Source organism: Lissotriton helveticus, chromosome 7 (genome assembly GCF_964261635.1).
Source record: "Lissotriton helveticus chromosome 7, aLisHel1.1, whole genome shotgun sequence".
In the NCBI taxonomy this organism is placed as follows: Eukaryota; Metazoa; Chordata; class Amphibia; order Caudata; family Salamandridae; genus Lissotriton; species Lissotriton helveticus.
The window spans coordinates 1,603,984,824-1,604,008,152 of NC_136068.1; positions in this window are offsets into that span (position 1 = coordinate 1,603,984,824).

Genomic DNA, 23,329 nt, shown 5'->3' on the forward strand with positions numbered 1-23,329 from the left:
AGAGGGAATATCTGGGACTTCCCACAGTTCACGTTAACTCCTGAAAGTCGGCCGAATAGGATGAGTAATCGGAGAATTGGGTTAAGGCTGACGTCGGGGTCCCTCAAATACAATGTCAGGTCTTCTGCATATAAAGAGATACAAATCTGTCTCTCTGGATAAATCAATGCATATTCCCGGTAGTGTTGTCTGACTTTGGCCGCTAATGGTTCAATTGCTATAGCGAAAAGGAGGGGTAAGAGGGGTCATCCCTGACAACAACCTTTTGTTATCATGAAGGAGGATGATTGAACCCCGTTGATCAGGACTCCTGCTAGTAATCCTGAGTATAGTAGGTTGATCCAGGCCAGGAAATGGGAGGGGAATCCCATTCGCTGCAGCACAAAGGCGAGATAATCCAACTCTAGGGGTCGAAGGCCTTAGTAGCGTCCAGAAATATAGCCGCTGCATTTGTGCCAGGGTCGATGTCCTGGAGTACCGCAAACAATGTGCGCAGATTGTGAGATGTGCCTCTGGTGGGCACAAAGCCCGAATGGTCCGGGAAAACCAATGCAGTCATTAGGGGACTAATGCGGTTAGCAAATAATTTAGCTAGGATTTTTGTGTCAACATTTATTAAAGAAAAAGGCCTGTAGGAATCGCAGTGTGTGGGTGATTTACCCAGTTTGGATAGTGAGATGATGTGCGGCTCATGCATAGAGGAAGGGAGGATGCCGGATTCTCTGGCTTCTTCAAAGACGTGTCTTAACACCGGAATGAGTAAGTGATGGAAGTATTTATAGAATTCAGCCAGGAGGCCATCTGGCCCCGGCGCTTTTCCAGATTGTAGTTGCATTATGGCTGAGATAATTTCCTCATCTTCATGATGTTCCAGAAGAAATTTCCTCTGACTATCCCCCAGCCAGGCAATCACCTTGTCCTCAAAGAATGGGCCAAAGTCTGCTGGGTGATCTTTTGAGTTTTATAAAGGCATTTGTAAAACCTGCGGTACGTTTCCACAATATCAGACTTATTTCTATGCATTTTGCCGTCCTCATCTTCAATTTCGAAGACTATGTTCGAGAATTGCGGAGGACGGATTAAGGATGCTAGCGCTTTTCCCGGCCTATCCCCCTCTCCATATTGGCATGCTCTATGATACTTTCCTCTGAACCTGCACTCGCTTTCAGCGGTCTCCTGATATTCATTGAGTGCTCTCCGGAGCCGAGCCTGTAGCTTAGGTGTCGGGGCAGCTTTCAATTTGGCCTCTATGTGTTTGAGGTCTGTCTCTAGTCGACGCAGTCTGGATCCAATGGCCCTCAAGATCCCCCCTCTCTTAGCAATGCACTGCCCACGAATGGTGACTTTAAATACCTCCCACACCGTGGAGTATTGCGTAACCGAGTACTCATTCCGAGGGAAAAAGTCAGTTATCTCCTGTTCAAGTTCCTGTTTAAATACCGGGTCAAGCAAGGATAGTGGGTTTAGGCGCCAATTCAAAAAGGATGAGTTTTCATGTGGGGGGGGTGAGAGTGATGAGTACTGGGGAGTGATCGGAATACGTGCGGGGAAGATGGGAAGCACATTTCAGCCATGGGATGAGACCTTTAGTGATGAGCCAAGCATCTATTCTGTACCAGGAGGAGCGGGCCGTGGTGAAGCAGGTGCCCTCTCGCCCGCAATGGGTGCATATGACGCCAAGCATCTATCAACTCGTGATTAGTGATAATCAGTTTTAAAGTGGATTGTGAATTGGAGTAGTGGTGTGGTTGTGGGTGTGAGCGGTTCAGCGCTGGATTTATTGTGACATTAAAATCGCCTCCCCATATATCAGGTGTGTAGATCCAACTTCTAGGATCTTGCCCCAGAGAATCCGGAAAAATTCTGGGTCATCAGTGTTGGGCCCGTAGCAAGAGATTTTCTGGCTTCTTCAAAGACGTGCCTTAACACCGGAATGAGTAAGTGATGGAAGTTTTTATAGAATTCAGCCAGGAGGCCATCTGTCCCCGGCGCTTTTCCAGATTGTAGTTGCATTATGGCTGAGATAATCTCCTCATCTTCATGATGTTCCAGAAGAAATTTCCTCTGACTATCCCCCAGCCACGCAATCACCTTGTCCTCAAAGAATGGGCCAAAGTCCGCTGGTTGATCTCTTTGAGTTTTCTAAAGGCATTTGTAAAACCTGCGGAGCGTCTCCACAATATCAGACGTATTTCTATGCATTTGGCCGTCCTCATCTTCAATTTCGAAGACTATGTTTGAGAATTGCGGAGGACGGATTAAGGACGCTAGCGCTTTTCCCGGCCTATCCCCCTCTCCATATTGGCATGCTCTATGATACTTTCCTCTGAACCTGCACTCGCTTTCAGCGGTCTCCTGATATTCATTGAGTGCGCTCCGGAGCCGAGCCTGTAGCTCAGGTGTCGGGGCAGCTTTCAATTCGGCCTCTATGTGTTTGAGGTCTGTCTCTAGTCGACGCAGTCTGGATCCAATGTCCCTCAAGATCCCCCCGCTCTTAGCAACGCACTGCCCACGAATGGTGACTTTAAATGCCTCCCACACCGTGGAGTATTGCGTAACCGAGTCCTCATTCCGAGGGAAAAAGTCAGTTATCTCCTGTTCAAGTTCCTGTTTGAATACCGGGTCAAGCAAGGATAGTGGGTTTAGGCACCAATTCAAAAAGGGTGAGTTTTCATGTGGGGGGGGGGGGGTGAGAGTGATGAGTACTGGGGCGTGATCGGAATACGTGCGGGGAAGATGGGAAGGGCATTTCGGCCATGGGATGAGACCTTTAGTGACGAGCCAAGCATCTATTTTGTACCAGGAGGAGCGGGCTGCGGTGAAGCAGGTGCCCTCTCGCCGTAGTGGGTGCATTTGATGCCAAGCATCTATCAACTCGTGATCAGTGATAATCAGTTTTAAAGTGGATTGTGAATTGGAGTAGTGGTGTGGTTGTGAGTGTGAGCTGTTTAGCGCTGGATTTATTGTGACATTAAAATCGCCTCCCCATATCAGGTGTGTAGATCCAACTTCTAGGATCTTGCCCCAGAGAACCTGGAAAAATTCTGGGTCATCAGGGTTGGGCCCGTAGCAAGAGACACACGTAAAGGATTGTGCGGCTAGCCTGCCCCATAGGATAGTGTAGGGGCTCTGTTTATCTGCTATGGAACCTATAGGGGTGTATGGAAGGGATTTCTTTACAAGGATACACATGCCCCGGGAATATGATGAGAAGGAGGAGAAGCAGGCGTTGCTGGCCCATCGAGAGGCGAACGTGGGGGAAGCGTTATGGTTGAAGTGTGTCTCCTGCAGCATCGCGCATTGTATATTATGGCGGTCTAGGTAAGACAATATATGTCTGCGTTCTCCCAGCCCCGTATGTTCCATATAAGGCTGGCGCCGGTGTCCACTGCAGCGGGCACCCCTTAGCTGGAAAAATCCGTTTTGGGGACCGCTGCGCACTCGTCCGAGCTCCACAGCCGCAGCGACGCCTAGCTTCCAACTGGGCCGCTTCCTCCAGCCCCCGCTTCTCACCTTAATTGTCTGGGAGGTCTCGATCTTCCACCCTCCAAAGCTCACAGCCGGAGCCGTTCCAGGGGGGAAGGAGGTATCCCGCCACAGTATCTTTTCAGCGCACAGCGGGTCTTCTCGTTAGCTCGGCTCCCGCAGTATCAAATCTGCAGCTGGTTTGGATCGACGGTTCCTATCAGTGTCCTGTCACCCAGTTTAATCTGCATTGGGTGCCGCCATCTTGCGAGCAGCGGTCTCGGGATCAGGTGACAGTTTGCTAGGTCTTCCAGGCCCGGATGTCGCCGCTCTCAGCCGTGAATCGATGCCGCTCCGTTTAGATGACAAGTTGTGTGTTACTTGTGCGGTTTTTGATCGAGATGACCAGGATATTGTAAGGATAGCAGTCCGAACCGCAAGAGCCTCGCGCAGGTGCCGCCATCTTGCTTGGCGCCCTCTAGTGCCCCCCGACACTGCAGTTTCCTATGGCAGGGCGGGAGCCTCACGGCTCCCGTCCTGCCATAGCAAACTCTGCTTTGGTATTTGGAAGAGAGAGTGGGAAACCTGCTCTCTCTTCCAAATATCAAAGCAGATTGCTTTTCCACACAGGGAGCTGCATCTTAGCAGCTCCCCATGTAGAAAAGCAATGCCGGCTCCCAGCGGGACTGTGGGGTATTAGGGACCCCCCCACGGTCCCCAACAAAGAGGGCCAGCCCAGGGGGATTTGGTCGCCGGGGTCATAAGTGGCCTGGAAGGGGCCACACGTCCCCCCTGACCAATTATAAAAAAAAAGAATAAAAAAAAAAAAGGAAAGGCCGGCCCTGGGGGATAGGGTACCCGGGGCCATAAATGGGCTAAGGAGGGGGGCTACGCAGCCCCCCTCCTAAAATTAAGTAACATTTTAGAAAATGGTCAGGCCCTGGGGGATGGGGTCCCCGGGGCCAATTATGGCCTCGGGAGGGGGCCACGCGGCCCCCTTCCAAATTTATATTTTAAAAAAACCACAAAGGGTTAGGCCCTGGGGAATGGGGTCCCCAGGGCCAACATATTAGGACAAGAAGGGGGGCCACACAGCCCCCCTTCTTAAAAAATAAATAAATAAAAGATCGGCATCGCGCCGGAGGCCACGCCCCCTCCTTACAGTACTCTGCAAACGCGCCCCCTGGCACGTTTGCAGATGGGGAACTAATTTCCCTTTAATACTGGGGGCCAACTAGCCCACACGGAACCTCCAGTATGCTCCCGGGGGTTGCATTGCAGAGAGGTGTTCTGAGACCACGCCCCTTTTTACACATCTCTGCAACGCAGCTCTGTGGCGCTTAAAGGAGGGAGCTGGTGGGCTAGTTGCACCCCAGGGACCCTCAGGATTCAAGGGGAGTTAATCCCCCAACTTAAAACGCGCCACGGGCTCGTTTGGACAGTGGTGAAGGGAGGGGGTGGGGCCTGAGGTGACATGTGTGCAAACACACCCTGTGGCGCATTTTAAGTTGGGGAATTAATTCCTCTTCAATCCCGAGGATCCCTTGGGGCCAACTAGCCCACCAGGTACCTCCAGTAAGCACCACGGAGCTGCTTTGTGGAGTCTTGTAAAAAGGGGTGTGGCCTCTGAACACTTCTCTGCAACACAACTTTGTGGCGCATACTGGTACCTGGTGGGCTAGTTGGCCCCCAGGGAGCCTCAGGATTGAGGAGGAATTAATTCTCCAACTTAAAATTTGAGATGTCATCAGTGATGTCATGAGTGATGTCACTGACCATGTTATGAGTGATGTAATATGTGACGTCATCAGCAGTGCATTGCGGGCGTGCGAGTTATAGTTAGCTGAACTAACTATAACTGGGGAATTTCAATGGTTTTGTACGAGTGAAATGTCCAGCTAATTATAACGCCCCTGAAACCTGTTTTTCCAGTGAATTTCTAAGGTTTTTTTAAATGCGAATTCCTAACTATAACGTGCCTGAAACCTATAGTTTTTTCAGTGAATATATATATATATATAGGTTGGGGCGTGTCATGTGACCAAGCTCCTTCGTGGAGTGAAACGCGTCAGGGAAGACACTTGTCTTGCTATGCAATGCCAGATTAAATAACTTACACTGCTTGTACCTTACATTTGTGTGTTGGTCATTGATTTTAAGGAGTACAGAAGAGGGCCGCACCTGTGTTTGTCCGCTTAGTACCTGGCGGTCAGGAGTTTTACTGCATAGATATATATATATGCTATCTCTTTAGCCAGTATATCGAGCACCTCGCTATCTGAAACAGGCAGCATTGATGGTAGACAAGGGGGCAGAATATTGGATCTTGGCGAAGAGATTGATTTTTTAGTGGAGGATCGGTTGCAAACCCTGCGTCCACGACTGCGAAAGAACTACAACGTAAAAAGCGTAACGCAAAACGCCATGCCAGAAGGAAGAAACGAAAAGCCACAGCAGCAGCAGCAAAAAAAGAGGAAACAATGGTACAAGAAAAGGAATTAATGCAGGATTGCACTATTATAAACCTCTCAGATGTTGCACTGTCTGCAGCTGAAAAACAATTATTAGCTCTTGGATTGAATTTTTGCCCAGAGAGTTCCTTTGACTACACTAACACTAGAGCGGGTGTGTTCCGGTTCATTCGGAAACTCAAATTAAAAAAGTTTTTTTCTTCGAAACCACTGCCTAAGAACAATGAAGCTACCAATAACCCAGTAACCAAGTCCATCGGCAACCCCACGACCCCAGCAGCACGCGATGCCAGGCTGCTATTAACCCTTTGTGACCTAGGAGATTCTGGAAATCCATCACTTATTGCCAATGATGGTGTAATCGTGAACACACAACTTTTCAATATTGATATTCGCCAGAAGGGAGCCGGTTACAGCCCGTTTAAACCGGTAAGCACATTTTTGCCAGTCATGCCTAAAGATGCAGTAGATTTTTATCATGAATGTGTTGTTGAAGATTTAAAAAAACTACACCGCACGACACAGGCTCAAACCTTTAAAAACAATGCCGTTTTGAATCAATACAAAATTTTAATGAAAAAGTTAAGTCAAAACCACGAAGTAGTGGTGAACAAATCCGATAAAGGCGGAAATATTGTTTTATGGCAGAAAAAAGACTATACTGTTGAAGCCATGAGACAATTGAATGATGCCAATTGTTATGTGAGATCGAATGGATTGGCATATAAAAAAGCAAAGGATGAACTTAAAAAAATGCTATTAACATATAAAAGAAACAATTCCATCTCACAAACAGAATTTGACTTTTTGCATGTGGAACATCCGGTATTACCTATTTTGTACTTGATTCCTAAGGTGCATAAACAGAAAGTTCCAACACCGGGCCGACCTATAATATCGGCCATCAATAGTATTGGCGAAAACATCTCCCGATACATTGATTTCTTTTTACAGGACATTGTTAAAGGCTTACCAAGTTACCTTAAAGATACAGGTGACTTTTTGAATAAATTGGACTTGATTGAATGGCAGGATAATTGGTGCTTGATGACTCTTGACATCGAGTCTTTATATACCTCGATAGACCATGCTAAGGGTATTGAAGCAATACGTCAGTACTTGGGGTTAAGATCATGCGAATATTACAGTCACGATAAGATGTTTTGTGAATTAATACACTGGTGTTGGCATAATAATTTTTTCATGCTTGCTAAAGAAGTCTGGAAACAAATCAGGGGCGTGGCGATGGGATCATGCTTCTCCCCCAGCTACGCGTTTACACCTGGGCTGGTGGGAGGGGCATGGTCTCATAAAAACACCTGGATTTAAACATGTCAAATACTGGATGCGATTCATAGATGACGTGTTCTGCGTATGGGAAGGTGATGAACAAAGCGCTTTAAATTTTGTTGATGCTTTCAATCTAAATCAGGAAAATCTCTTCTTCACCTCCAACATAAGCAAAGTGCAGGCAGATTTTTGGGACGTCCATATCACCATTGATAGCACCAGGGTGAAGACATCGCTTTTCCGGAAACCAACGGCCGGGAACAGCATAGTGCATGCCAGCAGTAAACATCCTAAACATGTTATTGCCAATGTTCCTTATGGAGAACTGCTGCGGAATAAAAGAATCAGCAGCACTCCAGAGGTTTTTTGAAAATGAGGCTAAAAATACCATCGCCAGACTAAAAGCCAGAGGATACAATGATAACATTTTGGAAAAAGCTCTGAGGGGTATTCGAGAAAGAGTCTCTGTTAAAATCTGAAGCACATGAATCTGAAAGTAATAACAATATTCCTCGCTTGATTTTATCCTTTAGAAAACAGGAAAGACAAATTAGGTCTATTGTAAAGAAACATTGGCCAATTCTCATGACCGATGGGTTCTTGAGTGATATATTGCCAACCACTCCCACAATAACCTATAAAAAGTCTGGAAGCATGCACAACAGTTTGGTGAAATCTAGTCCAGAGCTAGGTGGTGGCAGCAACTGGCTCAAACAAAAAGATGGTTTTTACAAATGCTCCTCGTGTAGGGCGTGCAAATTTGGTGTAAATACCACGCACTACAATACGCCTTTCAGTCCAATTAGCAAAGCTATTTGTGGGAATTTCAATTGCCATAGTGACTTTGCAGTGTATGTTCTGACGTGCACCTGTGGCCTACGGTACATAGGCAGTACCAAGCTGCAGGTGCACGTCAGGATTTTACAACACTTACGTGCAATAGTCAATAATGACAGTGCATACCCCGTAGCTCGCCACTTTAGATCAACTCATAATAATGATCTGAGCAACTTGACATATTTTGTCATTGATGCAGTGGCCCCTCTGAAACGAGGGGGTGACAGAGAAAAACTTCTGAGGAGGAAAGAGACTGAATATATTGTGGGGCTGGATAGTAGATACCCTAATGGACTAAACACCACAGAAGATTTACATCACTTCTTGTAGTTGGCTTAACTGTATATTCATGTATGTGTGTTTCTGTATTTCATCATGGGTTGATGAAGCACAAATCTATGTTTTTATTCTTTAAGGACTTCCAGAAATATATCTCATCAAGAATTTTGAAACCTGATTGGCCCCTGTTGCCACATGGGTGAACATGATGAAATTTGCAGCTGATACAATTTAACCGTTATTGGTAAACATCCAGATGAAATGTTGTAAATATTGATCAATAACAAAAAATGTTTTCTAAAGTTTTTTCTTCACTGTTTATATTCACAACAGTAATTTTGTTCACTAATTAGTTATGGTTATTAGTTTTACATAGACATTCAGGGCACACCAAGCACTTTATAATTGACAGCAATAAGATTGCATTTATCATATACAGGGATTTAAACTGTTTATATATGTTTTTGATCTGCGACCTGGTTTAGTTTTGTGCAAATTGAGGCCAAAATATTAATTTTTATAATTTTTGGCATTTCTGTGTACATAGGTATATTATGTGTAATTAGTGTAAATAGATCTATATTTATTTGTATATGCATCGTTTCATTTGACCTGATTTATTTATATTTGCATGTCCAGGGTATCTTTGTATACTGTATATGATTGAAGGAAATTATGCATTCATGCAGCAATATTGTTTTTCTGTGCCCTTATTTTTCTGATTTTTGCATTTATGCGGTTTATAATATAGTATTTCATTTGTGTCTATGTAACATGTGGCTCACTTAAGAGGTGGAGCATCACTTTAAAAAAAAAGTATTTAATCATTAGCTGACCAGGTGTATGGTGTGTGATCAAGAGCATTCGTTGCTCGAAACACGTCGCCTGAGAGGTTGAATAAAATCTGCTTTACTACAGCCTGGGGTCCGTGTCTTCATTTCGCCGAGAAGCTGGAGGTTATGAAGATTACGCTGCATATATATATATATATATATATATATATATATATATATATATATATATATATATACAGTTCCACTTCCTTCAAAATACCGGGACCCTTTAGACAACGGTGCAAAAACAGGGACGAAGGTTACCCTGTATAGGATGCAGGTTCACAGCGTGTAGCCACAACAGCTACGCAATGCACTCTCCTTGACGCAAAAGATACTTAATCCCAGTCTTGTGCGTGCATTTCAAAAAGTATTTATTCCTTTAGTTGCAGCATCGTGAAATAAACAAGGAAAAACCCAACGCGTTTCAGCGACAACTTCGCCTTGGTCACGGGTAATTACACTGTCACATTTCAAAACAATAAATAAAGTTTCACGTGAGAAAGTGCTCAAAATAAACAAGGGACTCAAGGCCTTAATGGCGCGGCCATCTTGGAGTGGAGTATTTAACATCATTGTGCCCCACTTATACTTTTAAACCTTCCAACAACTTCGTGATTAGGGACAATCCTGTCATCTAAATCAAGTATTAGGGAATATTTCAACGTATTGTGAAGGAAAACATTTATAATTTATAATTTATAAATTTGAAGGACGTAGTTTCTTGCTTATAACATATTACATGAACTGTCACCACAAACAAACAACATTAGTGTCCACAAAGTAAGTGAACTCAAGTGAGCCAATCTATGCATATACATAGTCATTTTCTTAGGCTGAAAACAGTGACCTTTCCATACTGAAATTAAGGTCTAAATCCATACATCTGTGGTCATATATACAGTTCATAATATGAAAAAGTCTCAAGTGAGAGATTATAGTCACACGTCCACCCGATCTTCATTGCACAACACCCCAGTGAGGTTTCCCTTCATTTAATCATTCTTCCATACCTGAAATATAAAGCAAACGGCCAATCAGAACTCCTCTGTTATAAATATCACCATCTAAATCATATCACGGCTATGAGTCTTCAGAATCAGTGGAAAAATAAAATAGTGAAACAGTTAACAATAGTTAAAGTTAAAAACATTAGCAGAGCATTTAGTCGACTTCAGGTACCATCAAATGCATACGATAATCCAATGGTAATTTCAATGTTCTTGTTACATTACAGTACAAAGGCCAGTTCTATGTCACATCCACATCCCCGAACTTCTTATTCCCCCAAATGCCATTTCATCTCTTCTTCAGAGTTCAATCCTCTCGGCATCAGAGTGTCTAATTCGAGGATGTACCTATTCTCCATCTGTCTGAGTTTGCGGATTTTGTCCCCCCCTCTTTTCATAGCAGGCAGTTTGTCAATCACAAAAAATCTCAACAGGTTTCTGTTGCTTTTGTGCAATTCCTCGAAGTGACGAGCAACTGGGAAGGTTTGATCTTTATTTTCAATTGATCTCATATGCTCCAAGACACGTTTCTTTGCTGGGAACATTGTACTACCCACATACTTCCTGGAGCATGGACACATGAGGACGTACACACAATATTCTGACAGACAGGTAAGATGTTTACTAATAGTTTTCTCTACAGCTTCTACTGGGAAAAAGACTTTCTTGATGTTCTTGCTGTACCTGCACGCCTTGCATTTCATACAGGTAAAACAGCCCTGAATATCCGTGCTTTTTACTGGAGTGGTATTCACGTCATTCCTGCTCAGTTTGTCTTTCAGTGAATGAGCCTTCCTATACGTCATATTCGGATTATCACCCAAAACATCAGTGAGAGTAGGCTCAGTTTTCAGGACATTCCAGTGACGTTTGAGACTCCTTTGTATCTGCCAAGAACTTGTATGGTAAGTAGAAATAAATCTAATTACCTCATTTTTTACAGTTGGATTAGGAATTTCTTTGGCAGTCAACAAAGAAGAGTGACTGATACTGCTAGCTTTTTTCAGTGCTGTCTCTATGACTGAGGATTGATATCCTCTTTCAAAGAAACGCTCTTTCATACAGTCACTTTCAATCTTAAAGTCGTCATCCGTGCTGCAGTTCCTCCGAGCCCGGAGGAACTCACCAAACGGAATACTTTTTATTAGGGCTTTAGGGTGTGCACTCTCCGCGTGCAGCAGAGTATTGCCGGCAGTTTCTTTGCGGTATAAACTGGTTGATAGGCTACCCTCCCGCACCTTCACCAGTAAATCTAGATACACCATGGTTTCTGCATGGATACGACCATCCAGAACGATATTTAAATCGTTTCTGTTCAGATCCTCAATGAAACTTTCAGCCTGCCTCTGTGATCCTTTCCAAATAATGAACAGATCATCGATGTATCGTAGCCATAATTTCACATGGCCACGATACATCGGATGTGTCCGTTCTACTTGCTGCTCCCAGCCCGCCATGAACAGATTGGCAAAGCTGGGAGCAAAGCAAGTTCCCATAGCCGTACCTTGCCTTTGTCGGTAATGTTTCTCATTGAAAACAAAGAAGTTGTTTTCCAAACAAAATTTTATCATCTGCATGATCATTTCCGTATGACAGAAATATGAAATTGATCTCGAGCTCAGGAATCTCCGACAAGCTTCCATACCATCCTCATGTCTAATCGACGTGTAAAGGCTGCACACGTCAAGTGAAATGAGGAGGTAATCATCATGCCTTGCAATATTAGTCAATTTGCTGATGAAGTCCCTGCTATCTATAAGATAAGAAGGAACACTCTCAACAAACGGTCTCAAGAAAAAGTCGATGTATCTTGACGTGTTCTCTAGAAGAGAACCAATCGAAGACACTATTGGCCTGCCCGGGGGCTTGATGGGGTGCTTGTGCAATTTGGGCAGTAAATATAAGATTGCTATTCTCGGATGACGGTTTAACAAAAAGGAGTATTCTTCCCATTCAATAATGCCAAACTTCTTTGTTTTCAATGAGAAACATTACCGACAAAGGCAAGGTACGGCTATGGGAACTTGCTTTGCTCCCAGCTTTGCCAATCTGTTCATGGCGGGCTGGGAGCAGCAAGTAGAACGGACACATCCGATGTATCGTGGCCATGTGAAATTATGGCTATGATACATCGATGATCTGTTCATTATTTGGAAAGGATCACAGAGGCAGGCTGAAAGTTTCATTGAGGATCTGGACAGAAACGATTTAAATATCATTCTGGATGGTCGTATCCATGCAGAAACCATGGTGTATCTAGATTTACTGGTGAAGGTGCGGGAGGGTAGCCTATCAACCAGTTTATACCGCAAAGAAACTGCCGGCAATACTCTGCTGCACGCGGAGAGTGCACACCCTAAAGCCCTAATAAAAAGTATTCCGTTTGGTGAGTTCCTCCGGGCTCGGAGGAACTGCAGCACGGATGACGACTTTAAGATTGAAAGTGACTGTATGAAAGAGCGTTTCTTTGAAAGAGGATATCAATCCTCAGTCATAGAGACAGCACTGAAAAAAGCTAGCAGTATCAGTCACTCTTCTTTGTTGACTGCCAAAGAAATTCCTAATCCAACTGTAAAAAATGAGGTAATTAGATTTATTTCTACTTACCATACAAGTTCTTGGCAGATACAAAGGAGTCTCAAACGTCACTGGAATGTCCTGAAAACTGAGCCTACTCTCACTGATGTTTTGGGTGATAATCCGAATATGACGTATAGGAAGGCTCATTCACTGAAAGACAAACTGAGCAGGAATGACGTGAATACCACTCCAGTAAAAAGCACGGATATTCAGGGCTTTTTTGCCTGTATGAAATGCAAGGCGTGCAGGTACAGCAAGAACATCAAGAAAGTCTTTTTCCCAGTAGAAGCTGTAGAGAAAACTATTAGTAAACATCTTACCTGTCTGTCAGAATATTGTGTGTACGTCCTCATGTGTCCATGCTCCAGGAAGTATGTGGGTAGTACAATGTTCCCAGCAAAGAAACGTGTCTTGGAGCATATGAGATCAATTGAAAATAAAGATCAAACCTCCCCAGTTGCTCGTCACTTCGAGGAATTGCACAAAAGCAACAGAAACCTGTTGAGATTTTTTGTGATTGACAAACTGCCTGCTATGAAAAGAGGGGGGGACAAAATCCGCAAACTCAGACAGATGGAGAATAGGTACATCCTCGAATTAGACACTCTGATGCCGAGAGGATTGAACTCTGAAGAAGAGATGAAATGGCATTTGGGGGAATAAGAAGTTTGGGGATGTGGATGTGACATAGAACTGGCCTTTGTACTGTAATGTAACAAGAACATTGAAATTACCATTGGATTATCGTATGCATTTGATGGTACCTGAAGTCGACTAAATGCTCTGCTAATGTTTTTAACTTTAACTATTGTTAACTGTTTCACTTTTTTATTTTTTCACTGATTCTGAAGACTCATAGCCGTGATATGATTTAGATGGTGATATTTATAACAGAGGAGTTCTGATTGGCCCATTGCTTTATATTTCAGGTATGGAAGAATGATGAAATGAAGGGAAACCTCACTGGGGTGTTGTGCAATGAAGATCGGGTGGACGTGTGACTATAATCTCTCACTTGAGACTTTTTCATATTATGAACTGTATATATGACCACAGATGTATGGATTTAGACCTTAATTTCAGTATGGAAAGGTCACTGTTTTCAGCCTAAGAAAATGACTATGTATATGCATAGATTGGCTCACTTGAGTTCACTTACTTTGTGGACACTAATGTTGTTTGTTTGTGGTGACAGTTCATGTAATATGTTATAAGCAAGAAACTACGTCCTTCAAATTTATAAATTATAAATTATAAATGTTTTCCTTCACAATACGTTGAAATATTCCCTAATACTTGATTTAGATGACAGGATTGTCCCTAATCACGAAGTTGTTGGAAGGTTTAAAAGTATAAGTGGGGCACAATGATGTTAAATACTCCACTCCAAGATGGCCGCGCCATTAAGGCCTTGAGTCCCTTGTTTATTTTGAGCACTTTCTCACGTGAAACTTTATTTATTGTTTTGAAATGTGACAGTGTAATTACCCGTGACCAAGGCGAAGTTGTCGCTGAAACGCGTTGGGTTTTTCCTTGTTTATTTCACGATGCTGCAACTAAAGGAATAAATACTTTTTGAAATGCACGCACAAGACTGGGATTAAGTATCTTTTGCGTCAAGGAGAGTGCATTGCGTAGCTGTTGTGGCTACACGCTGTGAACCTGCATATATATATATACATATATATATATATATATATATATATTCGCTATGAGATTAGTCGTGGGTTTCAAAATAATCATCCGGCACTCCAGGTAAAGTTTCAGGCACTTTTGTACTTTAATTTCAACAAGGATAACATCTACGCGTTCCAGCAGCCACTGCTGCCTTGTTCACTTGTACATATATATATATAAATTACACAGTAGTGGTCACCACTGTATAGTTATGGTAAGTTAAAGAGGTTCCATCATTTGCTGGCTTTGCTAATGACTTTGACACTGTTTGACGAATCTGGACAAACCTTTACCAAAAAACAAAAGTTCATCCACCTCAGCTCCTTCGTGGAAATAGTTGCTGCCATCCTTCAGGTGAAACCAAAAGAAAAGGGGTGGGGGGTCCCAAAACATTGACTTCCCATGTTTCTCCCATAAAAAACTTTGCAAAAAACAACTGACCTGAATTAGATCAAATTTGGCAAAAAGTTATTCAATAAGTGTGCATTTGGTGTAAACTGTTCCGAGAAATTATTATTTGAAGAGTCCTGCTTTACTGAAATGTAAAAAAAATAGATAATACTCCCTCTGATTGTCCACAGCAGCTTTTTCTCCAATCGGCCATTTCAGCGCCACGAGACCCAGACAGGTGATTGTCTGACCGCAACTCAGAAGAAATGTTGCATCCACCATTATGTTCTACGCAAACAAATGATGGACAGAATGCAGAATCAATCATACATTCACCCACAGTCAAGGGATCTGGGTTAAATCCATTGCTCTTTTGCTCACTATGCCACTCCAGTTTAAACCCAGCCATATGCAAATCAGTCTTGACCCTGCTTCTCATGGGGACAGTCCAGCCCAAACTGCCAAGCCAGGTCCTCCCTGGACCGGAAACAAGCATCCTGGGCCCTTTTTCGGGGTATTACGGCACCATTAGGGCATGTGAGGTTTGGCCTCGGTGTTTTGAAAATATTTGGAAAGTAGGCTACAAGGGGCCAGGGACCACCCAGCCCACACTGGCAGTTGTGTGGTGGGGCACCTAGAGGACCCCCTCCCCCGCTCTACAGAGCCAACATTTTAAAATGATCAGTTCTGCGGGTACCGCAGTACTCAGCAAGACCCACCTTGACCTTTACGTGAGGTACCGGAGTACTTCCGCAGCAGCTGCTGTTCAAGTGTCACCCCCATGGTATCGCGATACAGTCAAAAAATTAAAAAGACTAAAAAACAAATGTGATTTGGGTGTCCACGTGGGGATGGGAATCAACTATGAATGGGTGCAGAGCTCTAGCCAGACCATGCTTCCAACCTCCAGCTCCATATGTGCAAAGGTGGTGTTTTGGCTGCCAGTGGCAAGGTTGAGTGCAACACCTCGCTGCTCAAGGCTGAAGGCTGTTTTCAGCAATGGGTTGCTCACTTGCAACAAGGTTGAGCGCAGGGCTCGGCATCCAGCCAGACCTCCTATGCACAGCTGAAGCAGTGCCTGTGTCTACTAGTCTTCCTGCTCCTTGCTCTGATAGATCTACACTAACTTGTCCTGGTCCATATGTTATTCAATAATCCTCCTAGCCTTTCCTAATTATGATGATCCTGGACCTCCTGTCCATGCAAGCCTTAGAACTTCCTGGCCTTCCCAATTCTGATCTGTCATTCCCAGGCACTCCTACCCCTGATCCTCTGGATCCTGGTTATCCCATGTTTGCCAGGCTCCTGGTCTTGGCCATTTTCATCCTTATCACCCCAATTCTGGTCCCTTAGGGTCCTACTCACCTGGTTTATCTAGTCTCCTTCATTTGCTCGTTCCTACTCCTTCTGCTCCTGGGCCACTTGGTCCATGTATTTCTGTCTTCTTAGTTCTGGTACTCCTTTGTCTGGCTTTCCTGGATCTGGTCTTCTGGTCCACTGGCCTTCTTTTCCATAGTCCCTAGGTGCTCCTGCCCCATCCTGGTCCTTCTAGCCCTCCTGTTTGGCCTGTTTCAAGTCCATCTGACTCCATTCCTCTCTGTCATATTCCTCCTTCAAGGACACAGGGCCAGGAAGTTCAGGACCAGATTGAGGACTATGAAAACCATGACCAGGAGGACAATGGCCAGTTCTATTAAGACACCAGGATAAGCAGGACAGGGAGACCCGGACCAAGGTCACCAGGTGGACCACAACAAGGAAGACTAGGTGACCATGACCAGGAGGGCCAGAAACAGGGCTAAGATGATGGCCATGAAGATCAGAACTTAGAGGACCAGGGCTTGGAGTACTAAGTAGATCAGATCAGGACCTGGGTGAGCAGGATCAAATTTGACAAGGCCAGCCAGAGTAGGACAAGGGTGGCCTAGAGGACCAGGACCGAACTGACCAGGCTCAGGACAACCCGAACAAAGAGAACCTGGATCATGAGGGCCAGAAACAGTAGGTTGAGTATCAGTAGAACAAAAAGGAACAGGGTTGAGTCAGGAGGGCCAGGACAACCCAAACCAGGAGGGCAAGGACTAGGAGGGCCAGGACACCAGAGACCTAATGGACCCACTGGACCTGCGGGACCAGGACCTGTGGTACCGGTTAGGAGACACAGGACAAGGTGCCAGGGTCAAGAATACCATGAAGGAACAGTGCCAGGATGGGCCAATACTGGGGAAATGAGAAAGGGCTGGGATGGACTGAACACAAGGTTTATGATGAGCAGCATGACAGGGCAAGAACAAGAAGCACTAGGACCAAGGAGACGAGGACTTGAAAGGCTAGATGGACCAGGTTCTGAAGAACCCAAGCTACAAGGAACAAGAAACCAAGAGGATCAGAAGTAGAGATCACAGAATCACAGGCAGGACAGGGACTATGAACATCAAGAATAGGAGGATCGAGTGCTGAAGGCCCAAGGGGGTGAGACCCAGGAAGCCAGAGCCAAACGGATAAGCTCTAAAACGACCAAGAAACAGACCCGGGAAACCAGGCCAAGGGGATAAGAAAGGCCAGGGCAAAGAGAATCAGGATCTGGCATAACCAGATCAGGAGGACCGAGGTGAGGAGAAAAAGGAGAATTAGGGCAATGGAGATCAGGGCCAGCATGACCACAGCAAACGAGCAAGGTACAGGATGACCCGAACAAGGATGACCATGACTAGGGCAAAGAGCAAGAGAACCAGATCCATAAGAACTAGGATTTATTTTGAGGTTTCCCTTAATGTTAGGAGATGCCAGTGTTGCTGAGGTCATAATTACATTAGGATTGGGACCCCTATGCTCCAAATTGGAAGATGCAGTGAAACTATTTTACCATTATGACTAAGGCTCCCTGTTTTCTGCTTTTACTGATTTTTGAAAATAAATATAGACAGAAAAATATTTATTTTCCTATCTGGAAATGTGGTTATTTTATCAGTGCCTTTTAAAGGCTATCCATTAGGATTGGCATGCCCACAGCTGTGTGGATTAAAATGTAAGGAGGTTAACAAAGAAATATATTTTAGTAAGACTTAACTAGCAGTAGATATACAGTGATACTAAACTTTGCAAATTGTTATATAAGTAAATTGATTTATCAGATGTGAGTGTTTGTATTAATGACAGCTGTCATGCATTCAAGAAATAGTACACATTTATCTGTTAAATAAATATGGAAATATCCTAGTTTCAGCTTCATTTTTTCACAAAACCCAAACGAAATATGGATAAATACAGATAAAATGAACAAAGAATAAATATGGATAAATACAGACAAAAATGACAAAAAATAAATACCATGCAACTGGGAGCCCTAATTATGACCTAAAGCTCATAATACTGAGTTGGAAACCCTGCATCATACAAACAGAGAAGGCAACTTTAGTACTGACGAAAGCCACTGACACCTCTTCAGAGTGTTGTATAGGCTTGTATAGGCAGGAACATGTTGACCTCTGCTTGTGGGTAGAATTTTCCCCCGCTTTGTTTTATTCTGTCTCTTGAGGATCAAATACAATGTCTACACTTCATCCAGTATGTTTTAACCCACATACACACTTAGACCAGACAGGTGGCATAGCAAACTATTTATTCTCTCTTAAGCTACCTAGTCCTTGGAAGGGTAGTAGTGTGCAACCTTATTCTATGAGAAAGGTTCCAGGAGCAGGCTGATGATGAAGCATACCTTCTTGTGGGTGGATGAGCGCTTCTGTCCTCAAATAAGGAAGGCACTCTTAGTTAAGACTCCCTTCTTTGTATTGTGACAGGACCTACATGTTATAGCCAGCTAGGTCTGTTGTGGTTAATTGTAGTTATGAGGAGACTGCAGTGGCTACCTTTAGCTACCTTAAATGTTCCTGACTCTTTTGTGTGATATGAATATCTTTAAGGACAATGCAGAGAGGCTGCCTTTTAAGAATCACGTTTGGAAATTGAATTACGTATGATATATCCATCTTCCACTGTCCCCCACTCTTCTTTTTAAAGGAATTACTCTTGAATGACAAAGGTATTATCAAACATGCAGACATTTAGTCATTATTAGTTCTGACTTGCTGAACATAGCTACAAAGGCACCTGATAAATACAATGAATGCAATTTGGCTAAGAACATAGGTTCTATTTTTTTAAAAGATGTATAGTTTTTCTTCCTTCTGTCATGGGAGTGGAATAAAGCCTCTCTAACTGTGTTTGTAACTTGCAAATGGGGCCCTACGCAATTGTTTCTATTTTTAAAAGATCACCCTACACATCAGATAGTACCATGTCACTGGAATACAGCTTGAACAGTTCTGACCTTTGTTTTTACAATCCATTGTTTTATGTGTTTTTGTTTGATTTGTTTAATTGAACAGAATCAGAATTACTAATTCCAGAATGCATTGATTTATTGCATAAAAACTCAGGGCAGAAAAAGAGGAGTTTTGATAACGTGGAGCATTTTTGTAAACCCATATATGGCCCTAGTACTTTGTGGGTAAGAGTGAGTACGTAGCTGTAAAAGAGTAAACAGCTTCACCTAGTCTTGCAAAGGATCTATTTTATCATTAGCCAACCCTTCTGGTAAACCTTAAGGAGCAGGAGCCTTTGTGGGACATGTGACTGCTCCGAAATGGGCTTCCTATGTTTTTGTGTTTTTGGTACTTGGTATACTGGAGTGGCCTTCAGTGACCTATCTTCCGAATAATTTGAAAACATTCAAACATTTTCTTCAGTGGCTATTGGATCCTATATACATATATCTATATATCACTCACAGAAATAAAGAAAGTTGAAATCACCATCAATTTCAAAGTAGTAAATAAAACATAAGGAGGGCGACCAGTGAGTTATTTTGGGAAGACCACAAACCACCACTGAAAACATAACCAAGCAGTCTGTTTTCATGAAGAATTCTGAACTCCCATCTGTACAACTGTGCCTTTGACCGAGGACTTTACAGTGGTTTGAGTGGAGTACATTTTTTTTATTTTGCAAGTGAAATTCATACCTGTTGCAGGTATGAATTTCATCTTCTAAAGAAAAATTGCATATAAATGAACTCCAGTCAAACCCCTGTATAGTGAATATGTTAAATGAAGGTGTTTACTGGTAAAAGGGCAGCTCTTATTCTCCTGTAAAGTTGGACTGAGGACTGGCAGTATGGAAGTGATCGACGAATGACAGGCAAGGGCTCTCTCTGCATCTTGACCAGACTCCCTACTCTTGTCCTACAGCAAACAGAACACATTTCAGTTCCAGGCTTGGCAGGGCTGTTTCCCGTCCCCATCACTCGGGTTCTATTGGTCACTCCACATGGAATAACTGGCCGGTCCAAGGCAACGTTACCTTCTATATAAAACAGGGAAATAAATTACTGTGGCTGTGCGAGAGGTTGCACAATAGTCTTCAGAGGACTCCCTGCATCACGCGGTTTGTACTTGACGTGTACAGGATATATTGCATTCGGGCAGGCGACAGGAGTTCACGTTGCACACTGACCTTCAAGTTCCTTATTATGTTGACTCCTGACCCTTGCTCATTCTTTTAAAGTGTCACCTTTCCTTCCCTCTCCAGTGCTGCCTTGCTTTTCAGTCGAGATTACTACTCCTGGGATACAGTAACTGGGCTGGACGCCAGCAGGAAGTAAACCTCGCCAACAGGAAGTGAACAGCTCTATTGTTTTGACCTCCTTTTTATAGACCACCTGCCCGTTATCAGCACAGAGGAATCCGAGAGAAAGGTCAGCAGGAGGAAACAAAGCAAAATAAAGAGCTTCATCTCTATTGTTGATATAGCTGGCAGGTTATTTCTAGAAAGAGAAGCCATTATTTTTAAAGGGACAGTGTCAGGATCTAGGAATTGTGGAGACTTTTTCAGCAATAAGAGGAAAAATGTTGCTTCTATCAAACCTATTATTTATACGATATGTGTACTGGTTTGTGGACTTTATGAGAAAAAACTGACCTGTAAAGATCATATCAGTGGTTTCAAGCCTGGCATTGATGGAACATGATGGTGCACACCACCAATTAAGCCGGCCTGTATCACTGACCCCAGAGGAGACTGAGCCAACAGCAGGGGAAGTTTCTTTTGGAAAAAGAGTTTGAAAACTAAACTGTGATGCAAACAAAATGCCATTGGGTGAAGTAGAACAGCAGGAACGATCAATGACAGGGTCCTTACCGGCTCCACTGCTGCGCTGCAGGAGTGTGGGTATACAGAGGTGCAGAACAGCTGTGTAAATATGTTATATGCATTTGGCCAACTCTAATCACTTCAACTTTTCTTAAAATGTAACCTTGAGTGATTTGCAACTTCTATATATGTAACTCTAACCACTAAAATCTGTAGTAGACGTATGTACTTACCACCCTTCTTATGTGAATTTAGAGTTTATCTGTGTGTATCTTTTTGTAATTCATGTTTTCCTAAGTCCTTATGTAATATAACTGGTTCTATTGTAAAGTGATGACACCTTCGGGTAAAGTTTGCCCTTTATAACAATGCATAAATAAATAAATAAATAAATAAAGGGTCAAAAGTCCCTCCCTGAGTTTGACTGATGTCTCCACTGGACTTCTTGTAATGAAGAGATGTCCTTCCTGATGATAATGGCTGTTTTACCTTCCTGCAGTAAAGAACCCCGAAGCAGCCCAACCTGTAGGCAATCTATCTATATAACTTCCTAAAACATAACAATGATACCATACTGTGCTGGAAAACAGCTAATTTGTACATCACAGGCAGATGTACTGCATCTCGACGAAAGCGGGAAAAATTCTCCTGCCTTTGCTAAGGCATGGATCATCAACGAAGCAGCGCATTATCTGTTTTTAGGTCTCGGCCTTCGAAAGACTGCGCACATGCGCTGTCGAGCTTGCGAGACTAAATGAGATAGAGGAACTTTCACTAGCGAGGTTAAGCCCCGCCCCTCTTCTCCATTGGCTGGCGTCCTAAACGGTGGTGAGCCATTGGAGAAGAGGTCCTAGTGACGTTCTTCTTTCTCTCTAAGCCCGTCCTTTTCAGACTGGGCTCCTTGACTTACGTTTGTTGTAAAAGCTTTCTTATCTTCTTTATGGGGGCATCTGTTTCGCCCCATAAAGAAGATAAGAAAGCTTTTACCACAAACGTAAGTCAGGCCAAGCCAGTCTCAAAGGGAGGGTAGAAAGAGAGGAAACTGTTATGGCGAGCGCTTGTTGCAGACTGGTACAGGGCACGCCTGAGTTGTATACACATTTTCCTAGTCTCATCTTGAACCAGCATGCATCCATCATCAGTCTTAGTGACACTATTAAAGCTATCCCCTTGTTTGTTGTTATAAACTGGAGTCCCCAGTGCTGGCGTCTGAGATGAGCAAATTGGAAGCAAAAAAATAGTAAGGAGTATCCCGCACACGACTCAAATCCCACTTTGTGTTCCGAGGTGTACCAAATTTCAGTTCAACAGCTCATGCGCAGGGGCTGTGCACTGCCCGCCTTGCAGCCGCCTCGCCTTGTTCGTCGGCACGCAGTCGCCCAGCCCGAGCCGAGCGCACTTATTTAGGTAAACTACAAAAAAAGGAGAGAAACCCAGGACAGTAAATAAGCCTCGTTACGGCCAATGGCTCTCCGCGCCCTTCTGTTTATCGTTCGGTGGCTTGCACTCAAAGGTCAACGCCATCAGCAGCTCACGTCTTCCAGTGGGGCTCGATTGCGCGGCGCTTAATCCAGAGCTCTTTTCATGAACCCAACTTCCGAAGTGCCTGCTTGCCTGCTGTCACCGTGACGCATCTGGCGCTCATTGTGCTAGGTTCCTGCGGCCGCAGCGGGTTTCTGCAGGAAGCCGAATGACTGACAGGCTGTGACCGCGCTCGACATATCCACACAGCACTACATAGCGAGCGATTTTTTTAGCCGTCATAACACTTCAGGTGTATAGTAGGTGTATCCGGGCACGCCAAGTCCAAGCCCCCACACATCGGGAACAACGTATTGTGGTGTTTTCTACAAGCTTTGTGGTTGTCTTCCATCCTTACACTATGTGTATACAATATATCACACAGTGCAGTGGAACTTCATTGTGTCTGTCTACAAACCAGAACCATAGCGTGGGCCGGACACATACAAAATCGTCCCTCCTAATAAAAACAAATGATTGCCCTAAATGTATCAAAACCTTAAATCAGTTTTGTTCGGCATAAACTCGTATACTCCAGTTCCATGCTATTTTTAGCGGATGGGTGACGTTTCAACGCATGCTTTTACAACGCATGCCATTACGACTCAGGTTTTACAACGCAAGTCGTTACAACGACTTGCGTTGGGGGCGCTGGATAGTGAATAGTTTAATTTACTATTCCAACTCCAGTCCCCGTGGATAGTAGGGAAGGTGTTGGATAGTAATTATACTATTCCCTATCCTAGAGCACCCCCCAGCGCAATGCGTTGTAATAACTTGTGTTGTAAAAGTTGCGTCATAATGGTAGTGCGTTGTAAAGGATGTT